The following is a 16,696-nucleotide window of genomic DNA, read 5'->3' on the forward strand; positions in this document are numbered from 1 at the left end:
ATTCAGTCTCAGACACTTCCTAGCTTTGTGACCCTGTGCGAGGCAGGGAGGAAGGGAAATAGGAAGGAAGGAAGGAAGGAAGGAAGGAAGGAAGGAAGGAAGGAAGGAAGGAAGGAAGGAAGGAAGGAAGGAAGGAAGGAAGGAAGGAAGGAAGGAAGGTAGGAAGGAAGGTAGGAAGGAAGGAAGGAAGGAAGGAAGGTAGGAAGGAAGGAAGGTAGGAAGGGAGGAAGGAAGGAAGGAAGGAAGGAAGGAAGGAAGGAAGGAAGGAAGGAAGGTAGGAAGGAAGGAAGGAAGGAAGGAACGGAGAGAGAAAGAAACAAAGAAAGAAAAGAAAAGAAAAGAAAAAGAAAAGAAAAAGAAAAGGAAAGAAAAGAAAAGAAAAAGATGTAGCATGCCTGGCACATAGTAGGAGCTATATAAATCCTTATTCCCCTAATAAATTCTTATCAAATTGAATTGGCTGATTTTTTTTTTAAAGTCAATTTTGAAGATATGAAGGTTATTTCTTTTCAAGAATTGTGGCTATTACAGTGTCCCAGGGTAGTGGGGGTGGAGGTCAGGGTAAATTGTGAGGGATAGAAAATAGAAAACAAATCTTCGGGGCTCTAACAAGAATGAAGGGGAGCTCCAAGAGGAATTAAGAGTAGCCCCTACCAGGAACCTGGGGAAATAATCTATACAGAGAATGAAACAACTTGTTTGAAATTCATTCCCACTGACAGGGTCAATAGAAAAATTTCGATGTAAATAACACAAGGCCTCAAATGTGGGTTTCCCAAATGACAGTGCATGGAGGGAGAGCTGAGCTTAAAACTCAAGCAGGGGTCTCTGTAGCCGGCAAGTGTTTCCTCTCATCACAGCACATCAGTAAGGCCGGGAACAGGATGCCCAGTGCCCTGGGAGGCCGGTGCAGATGCCCAGAGACAAATCTCTGAAAACGCCCCCTTTCTCTCCTCCTTGGGCTTCCCATTTGGGTTGAAGGAGCTTTTCAGGGTGACAATCCAGTAATTTACCTTAGCCTCAAAGTCAAGGCAAATGCGAAGAGATTAATTTAGCTTTTCCCTCATAGCAGCCTCTCCATCTGGACTCCACCACTTCATCATTTGCAAGCTGGGGACAATTATTCAAGAACAAATAGGAAACAATAGCAGCCCTAGGAAGGCGCTCCGCAGTTTAATGCTATTTCTGTCTATATAAAACCTTCAATAATTTGTTTACGACTACGAAATTCAACAATAGTGTACAAATGCAATCCCACTTATGTTAATGCGCTCTCCCTTCTCGCATATCAGATTCTGAATAAAAATTAGGCAAATATTCTGTTTTGAAAATATATAAGATGTGAACTTGCTGGGGGGAAAAAAACAACCTCCAAAGGCACTATCCTATCAAACACATTATTTTTTTTTTACTTAATAACTTAAGTGAACTGTTAGTGAAATTACAACCTGCTTGTGACACAATAAATTTACAACAAAATTCATTCCATAAATTATTCAATTCTGTGACTGCAGCCTAGGAGAGCAATATCACCAGCAGTAGGTGATTAGCATGTGAAAGGAAAAACCCATCTCCACACTGAAACAATCACTGTCACCTCCATTTGAAGCTTCCTGGTGGCGTTTTGTAAAAATTACCATTAAGAATACACACTTAAGGCTTTGTAGTTTCTATAAAAGCGCTAAGTATTTGATTTACATTAGATTCATTTGTTCTTTCTTCAACTGTCTTTCCCCAAGAAAACCATAACTGTTTCAATAAATGCTTCCTCCATCAAGTGTGCATTAAAACAAAAGAATTTAAGTTCAATAAAAGTGATGAATCAGACCCAGAAGTTAACTTTCCCTCTCCCTCTGCACGTCTGGTGTTTGTAGGAGCCGAGGAGAAATTTAAATGGGTTGTACCACCGGGGAGAATTAAGGGATCTGAGCTGTGCGGTCATATTTACAGATTCTTGCAGAAATCGGTTTCCGGCCAGAATAGCAAAAACCTAGGACGAGTTTCAAGTGGAACCCAGTGGGCCAACATTCCTGCGGGCGAAGGTATTTGGAGTCTTCCTCTGGAGATGGGAGACTGATCACCAATTTTCTACCCAACTTGAGCCAGGAGGGAGATCCCCATGGGAAGAGAGAGTCTCAACAGTTTCCTTCCATCTCAAACACCAACAGCCAGTGGTTTTCATTTTCTCCAGCTCCTCGGGATACCATTTGGGGCCATTTTGTTAGTTGCTCCACAGTGAATTAGAACAGAAATAACCACTGTACTTTTCTGAACAGACAAACAGGAAACTGGCAGCCCTCACATTCAGAGACACCCATTATTTTTGGCAGAGTTGTTCTAGGATCCACTTTGTTTCAGGGATTGCTCTTTCTCCCCCTGAGAATACTTAAACAATTTTCCCTTTTCCAAGAGGTTAAAAAAAAAAAAAAAAGGCTATGGAGGAAGGAAAATAATTCTGCATATTGTCATTGTCATCAGAGGAAGTCACAGAAGGAAGGGCCAAGAGACCAATCTGACATCACTCTTTTTTAAGACAAAGCAGAGGGGAAGATTCTGGATAGGTATTTATGTTCTAGATGCCTCTGCTTTGCTTTTGCTTGTCTGGAAGGAAAGTTCTTTAGTATCTTGGGCATTTTTCACAATAACAACAACAGATTAAATTCTACATCTTTTCACTCGTTCTTTTCTGAATAATGTTTCTCCCTCTGCCGTTGTCACATTCCCTATAACCAGTCGCACTGTCTGGTCAACGAAGATATTTGTATTTATTAGCTAGGAAACAATTGGAAAGAGATGACTTTCCAAATGACAAATGCCTTTTAGCTTTGCCAGGCCCAATGAAAGGAATTAGGTTGACATGTTGAATTAGCCCTGTTCATGTTGCTGTGTGACATCATGGATAGAGAACTGTATCTGGAGTCAGGAAAATCTGAGTTCAAATGGAACCTCAGGTACTTTCTAGCTGAGTGGCCCTGCCTTTTCCTGCCTCAGTTTCCTCACTTATAAAGTGGGAACGATAAATAGCACCTACCACCCAGGGTTGTGCTGAGGATAAAATGAGAATATTTGTGAAGCACTTTTTTAAGCTTTAAAATAGTATATAATATAAATATAGCTATATATTTAAATATAAATGCTAGCTATTATACACATATTAATGCCTAGAAATGGGTGGATCCTTTTACCTACTTATTTCTCAGTTGATATCCACTTTCAAACGTAATTTTTACCAGGGTAAAATGTTTGATTGACTTTAGGGAACATCTAACATCCCCAGGTCAATGAGAATTTTTGCTCAGAATAATTCACTTTGTCCCACAGGTAGAAGGCAGATTTTTGTCAAATCAGATCAACTCATCAGCTTATTAACTGAGTCCCACTGGGCTAAGACATTGTAAAGTAGCATGTCATAGAGGGCCCTTACAGCAGTAGATGAAATGGCTCCAACAAAAAGAGGGAGTCATAACTGCAGGAAGGCAGTGATGAATATCGCCACTATAACCCTAGGACTTTTCTTGATGACTCCTTGATTGGGACGGGGAGATATTTATTGTTGATTATTTTTCATGTTCAGAGAAGACCAAATGACATGAGGGTGATGTCTTAACTTGTGTATGAATTAGATTTAAATGAGGGAGAGCTGCCCAAAGTCATAGCCTCATTCTCTCCTTCAGAGTCTTAGAAACCAGAGAAAGCTATAGTTGATTGGGAAACTAGGACATTTCTTATGGATTTCCTAATGCTACTAATTCTACTGGTGGATTAGTTACTAGCTAATATCAGAGACCCCACTTCAACTCCAGAAACAGAATCTATTCCAAAACCACTAAACTTAGTATATAGTAAAAAGAGCTCTAAACTGGGTTCATAGAAACCTAGAAGTCCAGTGTTGGAAGGAAATACAAAGAACAACTAGATTATAGGGGCTTTTTACCTGGTGTCCATGAACTTGCTAGTTTTTAAAATGTTTTGTTCATTATATTTCAACAGATTTAGGGCCTTTGCAATCCTATGTATTTTATGTTAAATACATGATAAAACATAATTCTGGGAAAGATGCCGTAGAATTCATCAAAATACTAAGGGGATCCAGGATATAAAAATGGTAAGAAGTCCTCATTTAGAATAATCTTTACCTGAACAGGAATCTCCTATTCAATATCTTTATCAAGTGATCATCCCACTTTCTCTTATAAAAAATTCTCATTGCTAGGCAGTTCTTCCTTTCATTGAGCTAAAAACCTATCTCTGTGCTACTTTTGCTTAGCACTTTTTGTTCTGTTCACTAACAAGTCTACTCTTTCTTCCTTCTGATGACCCTTAAATGCTTAAATAGAGTTATCATCAGAACTTTGCTATACTTATTCCAGTTTTGCAGATGATAAGACTGAGGCAAAGAGTTCAAGTGACTTGAGGGGATCTCACATAGCCAAATGTCTTTGATTTGAATTTGATTTTCTTGAGTTCAAGGCCAGAACTCTATCCATTATGCCAACCCAGATTCCTAGCTTTTTTGGATGTCACATTTTGGACTCATATTTTTACCTTGCAGTCATCAGAACCTTTAGATCTTTTGCCTATGAATTGACATATAAATATATCTCTACCCTTGTTTGTTAATTTTCTGAACACAAGTTTGTAATTACACATTTGTCCCGAATATTTTAGACTCATTCCCTTTTTAAAAGATTTGAATGCCAGCTTTGTGGTCTGAGTTTCCTTCACAGTTTTAAATCATCTGAAAATTTGGTAAGAAATGCTATCTATATCTCCATCTAAGTCACCAAAAAAAATATTGAACGGAATAGACCCAAAGATAGACTGCCCTCAAGGTTGACATCAATCCAGGATTAATTATTCTTTGGGTCCAATTATTCAGACAGTTTTAAATCATAACTATATCACCATCTAACCCACAGATCTTCTTTTTGTCCACAAGGATAGCAAGAGAGACTTTGTAAAGCTTTGCTGGAAAAACGGGAACACTAATAACTATGGCATTTCCCTGATCAAACAGTCTAACAACCCTGTTAAAGAAGGAAATGAGGTTAACCTGGCATGACCTCTCCTTGATGAGACCATACTGATTCATAGTGATCACCACTTCCCTGTCTAAGTGTTCAGAAACCCTCCCTTTAATAATGCATTCTAGAATTTTTCAGGAATTTATATTGTACTTACCAGACTACAGTCTGGAAAAGAATCAATCTACTTACCCTTTCTGAAAGCTGGGAAAATATCTCCTGTGATATTTCTCCCATTTTCTCCAGGAGTTTTCAAAATTATTGCAACATTATCGAAATCCTATTCATGGCTTAACAATTCTATTCATGAGGGATGAAAATCTTTTTAAAAGATGTTAATCAAAATTTTGTGGTCCCATGTAATAACTATCACTCCCAGTTATGTCATCTGAAAATATGATTAGAAATACCATCTATATTTCCATCCTAGACACTAAAACCATTTTGAGCAGAATAGGCCCAAAGACAGACTACCCTCAAGGCTGACCTCAGCCCATAATCAATCCAGTCACTGAAGTGTAGCTCATCTAGAACTTCCAACTTGAACTCACTGAGAGCAGAGAAGTGCTCTATCTTCTTGCTTAGCTTGTGTTTCAGGATCCTGTTAAACATTTTTGTTCTAACATTCAAATATAAAAAGGCAAAAAAGAAAGAATAAAGAGAAAAAAGGACAGGAGGGAAGAAAAAAGAAAGGAGGAGGAAGGAAGGGAGAGAGACAAAGAAGGAAACGAGGGAAAGAAGAAAAAATGAAGGAGGAAAAGGAAGAAACAAGAGAGAAAGGAAGGAAGGAAGGAAGGAAGGAAGGAAGGAAGGAAGGAAGGAAGGAAGGAAGGAAGGAAGGAAGGAAGGAAGGATGGAAGGGAGGGAGGGAGGGAGGGAGGGAGGGAGGGAGGGAGGGAGGAAGGAAGGAAGGAAGGAAGGAAGGAAGGAAGGAAGGAAGGAAGGAAGGAAGGAAGGAAGGAAGGAAGGAATTTTTGTCACAATTTTGTTCTTTAAAGCACCCCCAATATATTAGGACCTATTTTCTATGAAAAATTTGTGATCATGGGATTCTACATTCTTGCTCTGAACTCATTAAAGTCTGTTTCAAGAATCTAGCTACAAATAAGACTACACTAACTTCTTTTTCCATATCTATTACAAACTCAAAGACACTTGAGTCACTTCCTTCCAATGTTCTCATCATTTCTACATCATCATTCCTACTCATTAGAAACAAATTTAGAATAGCATTTTCTCTCATTGTTTCTTTCACTTTTTTAAGAATGAAAATGCCATTGAGATAAGTGAAGAATCTATCAGCTGTTCCGTTTTCAGCAGAGTTCCAAATAACTTCTGCATTACTAAAATCCACTATCAGTACTAAGTAAATCATTCTTCTGGTCCCATTTTTCAATATATTTCCTAAATCAGTTATCTAATTCTTCCTTCTATCCTGGTGGTCTCTAGCACAAATCCCATAACAGCTTCATTTCTATTTCTCTCTTCATCAATCTTCTAAACATTCTCCACTTTACTATACTCTACCTCCAGGAACTTAAATTTGCTAAAATTAATGAATTATACTGATATGCAAGGCTATTCTACAGTCCTTTCTATCTAGGGAATAGGGAAGGTTCAGGCACTGTTGCTACTTGCCTTTTAGAATTTTTATCTCATTTGAGTTAATCTGTTCCTTTCCAATAGTAACATGAAAAGTTATTCTATTTCTACTTACCAGTCACATTCTACAAAGCCTCAGTATCATCTATGAGTTTCCATTAAATTATTCTTTAAGATCTCAAGCTTATAACATCCAGTTTATTTTCCCTGACATCCTCCATTTCTGAAATGTCCTTCTTCATCTTCACTTCTTGGCTTCCCTGGCTTTCTTTAAATCCCAGATAAAAATCCCACTTTCTTCAGGAAAACTTTCTTGATCTCTCTTACTGATAGTTCCTTCTCTTAAAGATTATATAAATTTATCCTGTACATACATTGTTCATATGTAGTTATTTGCATAGTCTCCCCATTAGACCATGAATTCCTTGAGAATAGGTCTGACTTTTTTACCTTTCTTCATCTCCCCAAGACCTAGAGTAGTATCTGGCACATGCTAGGTGATTAATAATTTTTTGTTTGATTGATTTATCCATATACTGTACATTTGTTTATGAAAAGTCACTTGCTTTGTTCTTGTTGATCATCAAATTCTGCTTCTCTCCATGCTATATGTAAGCACTTATTCTGTTACTCTTAAATCTGAGTCCCAGATTTCACTAGCTGCATAGACTTGAACACAAATTATCCTCTTAGAACATCAGATTTCTCATCTGTTACATGAGGGAGTTGAACTAGATCTCTAAAGTCCCTGATACATACAACATTCCTTAAATCTATCAGTTTAGCAGTCTAGTTACTTGCACCTATTGCCCCCTACTGGCATAAAAATGGACATTAGGACAAGCATCAGTTGAAGATAATAATTTGGGAGCATCTTCTATTGTCCCCTTATCAAATAAATATTCAAATTTAATTTTTTAAATTATTTTCCCTTGAAAAATTCTAAGCACATAATATACATAGGAATCATACCCAAATGAACAATAAATTGGGTCACTTTGCCAAAGATAACAGTACTTTTTTTCACTACACTTGGTTTAGAACTCTTCAGTTTCCTCAAAGTCTAACAGCAACAAGCATAATTAACCCCTCCTAGACACAGGAGTCATTTACTGGTTCTTTTTCAGAAAACTTCCTGGGGACTAAAGACATGTATCTGGTCCTTTTTCCCCTGTGGACAAAGAAAATAAGCAAAAAAGAGACAACTGATTATGAATAAAGGTCAATTAACCAATAAAGCCTAGTTTCAAGATTGTTTTTAAAATTTCATCCCTGTAACAAAAAAAAAATTCCATGAATACTAATTAAAGACCATTAATTCCGAAATAAAGAAATAAAAATGAAATCTTTAAGCAATAAGTAGTATCATTTTTTAAAATAGGAACTATGCATTGAAATGGCAAACATCTAACAATAAGGAGGCATTAGTCTAAGAACCTGATTATTGCAAATAATTAATTCCTTAAAATTGTTATATATTTAAAATCCATGCTGCATATTCTCATTGGTCATCATATTCTCCATAATTATAATGTCAAAGAATACAAATTTGAATGCATGCAAATTTATAGTAAAATCAGTACTATGACTGGAGAACAAATCATTTCAAGCTTCACTCTATAATCATGTAGATCCTCCATGCAAGTCATTTAGCCTAGAGAGAAGACTTAGAGGGAACATGATAGCTTCTTTCAAATCATGCTTTCATGTGAGAGTATGATGCAATATGTGTTCTGCTTCACTCTAGTAAGAATTAAGAACAATGGACAAATGTGGCAAAGAGGAAAATATCAGACTAATCTGAAGGTTGACAGCAACTCAGAAGGAAAATGAGCTAGCTCTGGATATAGCATAGCACCTGGTATCACATCAGAAGAACGCTTCACAGACCCCAGGTAAAGAGCCCCTGATCTAAGGTGTCTACTCAAAGATACCACATAACACATACTATTGAGCAAAGGAAGATTCTTCTTTGGAGACCTTTCAGCAAAGGTAGAATGATCATATGTTGAGAATGGATCCATAGGCTTTCCTTGACTGCCAAAGGTTATCTAAGACTACTTGGACCCAAGGATCCTTAAATAATCTTAGGCAAAGATGGTTCTTCTGTAAGAATGGGTTGAATTAATGGGCCATTGAGGTCCCTTCCGACTCTGAAATTCAGTGATTGTGTGATTTTAACCTTTCTTGACCTCTTTTCTCTTACTATATACTATTTCTTGCTTCCTTCTCTAAATAAATCCTATGAGGCTCAAGGAAGTGATGCTTTCAGAGTAGGAATAAAATGAAGTTCTTACTGATTTAAGTAGAAGCTCTTTTCCCTTTCTACCAAGAGAAGGTTTTGTATCATCTGAATCACCACAGTACGGTACAAGTGGAATATTTTCCCATCTTTGCATTATTTCTGATACTAAGAGCAGAAATAACTTCTGTTTCATATTTCCAACCCTGAAAACTTGTCAATTTCTTAGGGTCACTACCACATCACCTCTTGTTCTGTCTCTGATATAAAATATGTATCCTTCCATAGCACAATGCACTAACAAACTCATAAAATGTACAACTGTGTCTGCAATTAAAATACAGATTCAAGCAATGTGCGAATATAATATTTCATATGTTTATACACAGATCTTTTCTTAGTAAAATCTCATACCTTTCTGTCTTCAAATGATTGCACAATTCAGCAGAATTAGTTCTTCCATTCTACTAAAGAGCCAGGACATTACAGATCTGTAATCATTAGCAAGTCTAACCTCAGAAGCAATCAAAATTCTAGAGACATTAATAAGAGATGAGATCATGAAACATCTGGAGAAACATGAGCTGATGTAAAAATAAAAAATAGTCTGCACACAGGGCTGTGAAGGGTATATCCTGTCTGACAAATCGAGTGGATTTTTTTTGAGGAGATAATGCAGAGAACAGCCGGGAAAGGCAGTGGACATAATCTGCATCGATGTCAAAAGGTCATTTACTAGTATAGCATTAAATATATCAAGCAATGACAATGGCAATAATGTTATGTGTATATTATATAGTACTGCTTTCCAAGAAGCTCAAAACAATTTAACCAATTTTTTGAATGTCATACTCTCCCAACAAGTGGTATTTAAGGGTGTAGATACCATTAGCCCTCAGTTTACAAGAAGCAGAATTTAATGTCAGCACCATGGCCAGGGAAAATGGTGAGATTAGGAACAATACAACCACAGGGAAAACCAGATTGCCACTCCATGATACACCATCCCTGTGAATTCATAGTTGGAAATATTCACAAAAGAGCACAAATTACCACCAGCAATTAGTCGCTGTGATAGAGTCTCATGGTAGACTCAATTGCTCACAGAGAATATCTCAGGACCAAGAAAATTTATGGGCTGCATTGTTTGGGTCTCCTTGGGAGCCTTCCCTTATATGATTTCATTTTTCCTTCTCCTTCAGAGAAGGAGATCAAGCGGTTTTAGTTGCTATAACTACATTTGGTACTTCTCTACTGTAGTACAAGGGAGTGTGTGATGATAAGATCTTCCTGAGAGAGCCTGGACTGCATCTCTGATATGATTAACTGTCTGAGATTCTGCCTCCATCAGCTTTGGGTATTTGCAAAAGACCCAAATTTCATGTGCAGTTTTCAAGAGATCATTTTCACCCAATAGCATGTGACTTCTTTGAATAGATATCCAGATTAGAGGTTTCTGTTTTTCTAAGATTTAGATAACTAAATTATATTTCAACATAATTGGTTTCCTTTGTAATTCTTTGCATTTAATTTTATAAATTTAGCAATAGGATTCTGAGAATGGATCTATAGACTTCCCTTGACTGCCAAAGGTTGTCTAAGACTACAAGCCAGGGATTCTTAAGTAGTTTTAGGCAAACTAAAATGGCAAAAAGTTAAATTTGGGGGAGGAATACAGTGACAGTCTATTTCCTAGAGACAAAGGAATAAAAAGAAACTGTGACATCATAATCATACAAATGAATTCATAAAAATAAGTCATTAAATTCTAAAGAGAACTTTTCAGTGAAAGATATACATGGGATCGTGGACTAAGAGAGACCACAGAACTCATTTAGTCAAACTTCTTCATTTACAAATGAGAAAAGTGAAGCCCAAAGAGATTAAAGGGGACTTACCCAAAATCATAAAGGCAAGGATTTGGCAAAGTCAAATCACAGTCTTTTTAATTATCTGAAAATAGTCACACTCTTTGATCAGGGTACCTGGCTTAGAGCAACTCCCCCAAAATATTCGATAGAATAAATTTTTATACATGAACCAAGGGCACCCATACTGTAGTACCACTAGGTAAGCTCTCCTGCTACAATTGGAAAGCCAACTTCTTTATTACTAATCTTACATCAGGAATAAATTTTCAGGTTAAATCCCCAATTCTCTTTTTCTGCATTACCAAAATCATGACTGGGTATTCCCTACCTTTCAAATTGATGACTATAGCACATATTTTAGGAAACATTTCCCATTATTAGTATCCCTAGTTTGTAGTTTTAACTGAAGACTGCTAAATTCAAGCTGAAATTAATAATCAAACTGAAATTAATATTATAATTATAGTATAATATTAATGATATCACATATAAAACATTATAATTATAATAATCAAGCTGAAATTAATAAATTATATTAGGGATAATAATTTAATGAAAATTTTAAGTATTCATTAAAGAGCAAGGAGATTATTTGGGGGGAGGAAGAAAAATAACTTCAGGAACAGGGATTCATTATTTATTTTTTCAAACATAAAAAAAACACTTTTTCTATTGTACTGTGCTTCTTGTATAGCCCTTATTTGGGGTTCCTTGACTATAATTTAAATGGCTATTCTCTGGAAACAAAAAAATAAAAATAATTATTATAATCTCCTACAAAAATGATTTCACTTGAGCCTCACAACTTTGGAAGGTTGGTATATCCTCACTTTACAAAGAAAATAGTCCTCAGAAAATTTATGTGACTTGTTCAAGATAACATGGCTTTCCTTGCTCAAATATCTCCATCAGCAAGAATTATAAGGAAAAACTTCAAAAGGAAAATTTAAATCCCATGAAGTTATGATGTTGGAATATCAGAAGACCAACCTAGATGCTGTCTGTGATTTCATTGTAGAATCAGACACATTTTCCCTAGTACTCCATAAGACAGTTATTTTCCATCTATCTGGATACCACTCTACAGAAATCGAGATGAAAAATCAGTGTGACAAGGATGAAACGATGAAATACTGAGAAGACTTCAGCTACAAGAGAAGATTGGAAGTAATGTAATTGTGCTCGCTGGAGAAGGATGCTTAAAAATGGATATAAATGAGGTTATTAAGATGCTAAAGAAGACAGGGAGAGGGGGGAGGAACCAGAGAAGGATATTTAAGGTGATTTGTGGGAACAGCCACAAGTTTGGAATAAGATGAGAGTCAAATTCAAAGGGCTCTAGGGGGTTCCCTGCAGCCCATATTTCCATAGTTTGTCAACCGTCTTAGTTTCATAAAATATCACTTTCCAAATACAGTCCAGAACTGGAATCACTTAAGTAAAATTTGGTGATTATTATTTTTAAATTTGTTAAGGCCAAATATTAAACTATTGGATCTAGTGTAATTCATGGACCACATGCCTTTTGAACCACTTTTGTAAATATTCTGCAACACCATGTGCCCTTCTTCATAAAACTTTGAATGTACCTTTTCAATTGGAAAACAGATTTATTACATGTCAAGGAATGGGGTCTGAGTACATATATTTCCATTTTATTATTTAAAGCACTTCAGAACTGCACATATAAACTGTCTGACTTCAGCAAGTTACCATAGGCAATGAAAGCTCAAAGATTTTATAATTGGCTCAGGAAACTGATTTCCCACATTATTGGAAGATTTTAATATCATGCACCTGAAGCATCTTCTGAATCTTGCTGGCAGCAAGAACAAAATTTGCAACATCTTGCTAACTCCATCACTAGACTCCATAGCAGCCTGCCAACCCCTTCTCATTCCGCCATCACCCCTCACAGATCTGTCTATCTTTGCAATAAAGAAAACAAATAAAACCTTTCTATAGTTCTCTGAACTTCATGTTGTTCCTTCTCCAGTCCTTTAAATTTTACCTGTGGAAGGGAAAAATTGTATAATTCATCTCAGATTGGATACCTCTCAAAGCTTGGTTGTGACCCTCACTCGAAATAATAACCCTAAAAAATGGTTTATTGTTAAGCACTCTTGTATCACATACCCCTTGAGTAATCTGGTACCAGCCTAGAAACCCTTTCTCAGAATCATGAGTTTAAATGCACAAAATAAAATGCAAAGGATTGCAAAAAAACCTGTTATATCAAAATATAGTTATCAAACTTATTTTTAAGTATACAGGTTCCAATTTAAGAGAAAGATAGATTTATATACAGGTTCTCCCAAAAGTGTTAGTACAGTTTTAAATACTTTTTGTTGTTTAAAAAAAAAAAAGAAAGAAAAAATCTTTATTTTTCAGTTCCTTTTTAAATGAATAAGTAGATATCTTTGAGAATAAGGACATGCATCCACAATTTCTTTAACAATTTTCTTTGTCATCCATGTTAGTAGTAATAAAAAGGGTATAAAAACCATTTTTTGGTAGGAGCAGGTAGTAATGACAGCAATTTTTTTGTAATTCAGTAGCTAAATGTCAAGCCCGAAGTGTCTAAAATATATAAAGTTCCTCGTATTTTCTTTAGACTTCTGGATGTTCATATTATGAGCTTATAATACTATGAGTTTAGTGTTTTACCCATAATCTCTCCACTCTCCCCTTTCTAATCCAGCTCTGCATTGCCATGCATTTGATATCCCCAAAGCACAGATCTGAGCACAGTAACTCCCTGTTGTCTCCAGGACCCTTGTCAAAGAACTTTTCAGATGGCCATTTAAACCCTTTCCCAGACTGCCTGTAGCCTATCTTCCTAACTGTACATTGGTGACCTTCACAACATCTGTTTTAGCCCAACTTCTCTCCTTGGTCCTGGCACATAACTTCCCCAGCTCCCCTCTGGATTTTTTCCTATATCTCTCTTCCTCTCCCCATCTCTATCTCTTGAAAAACACTTCACTGACTGAGACAGGCAGAAGTTAAGTGCTCAGGGTCACACAGCTGGTAAGTGTCTGAGATTGAATTTGAACAAGTTCTTCTCAGTTCCAGACTCAGGACTGAATTCTCACCACCAACTGAACTTTCCTCCAGGTTCAAATACTCTTAATTACACTCTTTCCACTGCACCTCAGTGCCCCTCCTAGCTCATTTTCCCCAAGGTAATTTATTTGTATCAGGCAAATGGTCTTTAAAAACTAGCCATAGGCCAGTGCCCAAAGGAGAACAGCTGGATGGGGGAGGGGAGTTATATTATATTGTCAAGGTGGTTAACTGTGACTTAACTGTTTTTGAACTATCAGAAAGAAAAAGTTGCTTCTTGAATAAGGTCAAAAGTCAGTAATAAAGCCCAACTTTTTCTGCTGCTAGACTGGGAAGTGGATTCTAGCCCTGACTTAGTTACTAACTTAAGAACTTGGACACTTGTCTCAGTTTCCTTGTCTATAGCGGTATATAATTGAATCAGATGATTTCTAAGATCCTTCCTAGTTCTGACATCCTGACACCACAAGGCATTAAACTTTAAATATGAGATGGACATGGTAGTGCACCCCAATTGTCCTGCTTCTGAGGAGACTGGGATTGGCAGATCACTTGAACTAGAGAAGTCTGAATCTAGTCTAACACCAGTATAGAGAACTGTTAGGATTCTTACAAGGTACTTATTTATGCACTTAGTTCACACCTTTAAAGGAGTTTACACCTTTAAAGGAGTTTACACCTTTAAAGGAGTTTACACCTTTAAAGGAATTTGATGATTGTTTCACATATTAGACTCACACCTTTAGAGAGCATATAAAAGCCCACACTCTGGGAGGAGGAGTCAAGATTTCATTCCATTTTCAACCTTTGTGATGGCTGGAGGCTTTGGATTGAGAAGGAGCTAGAGGCTGGAGGCTGAAGGACTAACCTTTGGATTTGGACAAGAGCTGTCGGGATTCAAGAAGAGAGATAGGCTTCTACTAAAGCCAACCAGGCCCTAGGAAAAGATTCAGGATTTTGAAGGACACAATATAGGATCTGGACTTTAATTCCTGGCTGCATTTTAGGATTACTGAACTGAAAGGAAGGCTGCCTCCAGAAGCTTCCAGAAACCTACTCCCCAGAGAACGATTACATTTTGGCGCCTGAACAGGGACAAAGGACAAGGTCATTTATAACAAATACACTGACCTGGTACCCAAAGAAGTTATGAATGCAGATGACCCAGACTTGCAAAGACCTGAATGAAGAAGCCATTAAAGAGATAACAGAAAAGACAAGGGTAGCCCTAGGGAAATCTGTGTCTCAGAAGGTTGCTGCTGCTATACAAGTTCAAGCTGCAGTATATCCGGTATACACCATCTCAGCAAGGAGTAGCTTTCAATTCTGGAGCTAAGCAAAGAGTTATTTGGATGGTGAAAATGCAAAAAGATCCAATGGAAGCACCAAGATTCAAAATTAATAAGAAAACTCCTTTGGGGCAGCTAGGTGGCGCAGTGGATAGAGCACCAGCCTTGAATTCAGGAGGACCTGAGTTCAAATCTGGTCTCAGACACTTAACACTTCCTAGCTGTGTGACCCTGGGCAAGTCACTTAACCCCAGCCTCAGGGGAAAAAAAAGAAAAGAAAAGAAAATTCCTTGTGGGCCTTCTTCTCCTCCTGCACCTGTTATTCATTCTCCTAGTCGAAAGATGACTGTGAAAGAGCAGCAAGAATGGAAAATTCCACTTTGTATTTCAGACTGGAAAAATGCAAAGGGCTATACTATTTCATTAGCCAAATGTCTGGCTGTTGATGGGAAAGGACTGCAGACAGTTCACATAAATGAACACTTTGCCAAACTAGCTGAGGCTCTTTATACTGCTGATAGAAAGGCTCATGAGGCAGTAGAGATGTGAGCTCAAGTAGAGAGAAAAATGGCCCAAAAGGAAAAGGAGAAACATGAAGAGAAGAGTTGAGAAATGGCCCAGAAAGCTCAGGAGAGAAGAGCTGGAATCAAGACTCATGTCGATGGTGAGGCTCAGGAACGAGATGAAATAAGACATGATAGACGCAAAGAGAGACAACATGACAGAAATCTTTCCAGAGCAGCTCCTGATAAGAGGTCAAAATTACAGAGAAATGAGAATTGAGATATCAGTGAAGTCATTACTCTTGATGTGCCCAATCCTCGGACTTCCAATGAAGTTCAGTATGACCAGAGGCTATTCAATCAAACTAAGGGTATGGACAATGGTTTTGCTGGTGGAGAAGATGAAATTTATAATGTTTATGATCAAGCATGGAGAAGTAGCAAAAACATGGCCCAAAACATCTACAGACCCAACAAAAATCTGGACAAGGCATGTATGGTGATGACCTAGAGGCCCAAATAAAAACCAACAGATTTGTTCCTGATAAGGAGTTCTCTGGCTCAGATCATAGGCCTTGATGGACCAGTCCAATTTGAAGAAGATCCCTTGGTCTGGACAAATTTTTGGAAGAAGCTAAACAGCATGGAGGGTCTAAAAGACCTTCAGACAGCAGCCACCCTAAGGAACATGAACATGAAGGCAAGAAGAGGAGGAAGGAATGAATAAGGTAGCCTCTCAAAAGAGAATGAACTATTACCTTTACTCCAATGTCAGTGGTCATTGGGCAATTCTATGTAAATGGTCAGGATGAAAACAAAATCTGGGATTGTAGATCCCACTACTTTTTATTACTGAGGCTGGGGGAAAAGGAAGTATACTTTAAACTAGTCTGTTTATTTTTAAGGGGGTGGGCCATATTCTCAGTATAAGATTTTTGTTTCCCCCTCTCAGTCAAGCCAACTCTCCCATTCCAAATTAAAACCAGACAAAACACATAATGGGGACAAACATTCAACAAGCAGCGGACAACTCCATGATCTAAACATTTTGCACACTTTTGTGCACAGTATAAGATTTTACACACCACTGGCATATCTT

General features: G+C 37.3%; 1 pseudogene; it reads left to right on the forward strand.

The window, feature by feature from the left end:
• Positions 1–779: 779 nt before the first annotated feature.
• On the forward strand, positions 780–16,320 carry LOC141554711 (SNW domain-containing protein 1-like; annotated as a pseudogene).
• The last annotated feature ends 376 nt before the right edge of the window (positions 16,321–16,696 follow it).

The sequence above is a fragment of the Sminthopsis crassicaudata genome, chromosome 2 (assembly GCF_048593235.1).
Source record: "Sminthopsis crassicaudata isolate SCR6 chromosome 2, ASM4859323v1, whole genome shotgun sequence".
Classification (NCBI taxonomy): Eukaryota; Metazoa; Chordata; class Mammalia; order Dasyuromorphia; family Dasyuridae; genus Sminthopsis; species Sminthopsis crassicaudata.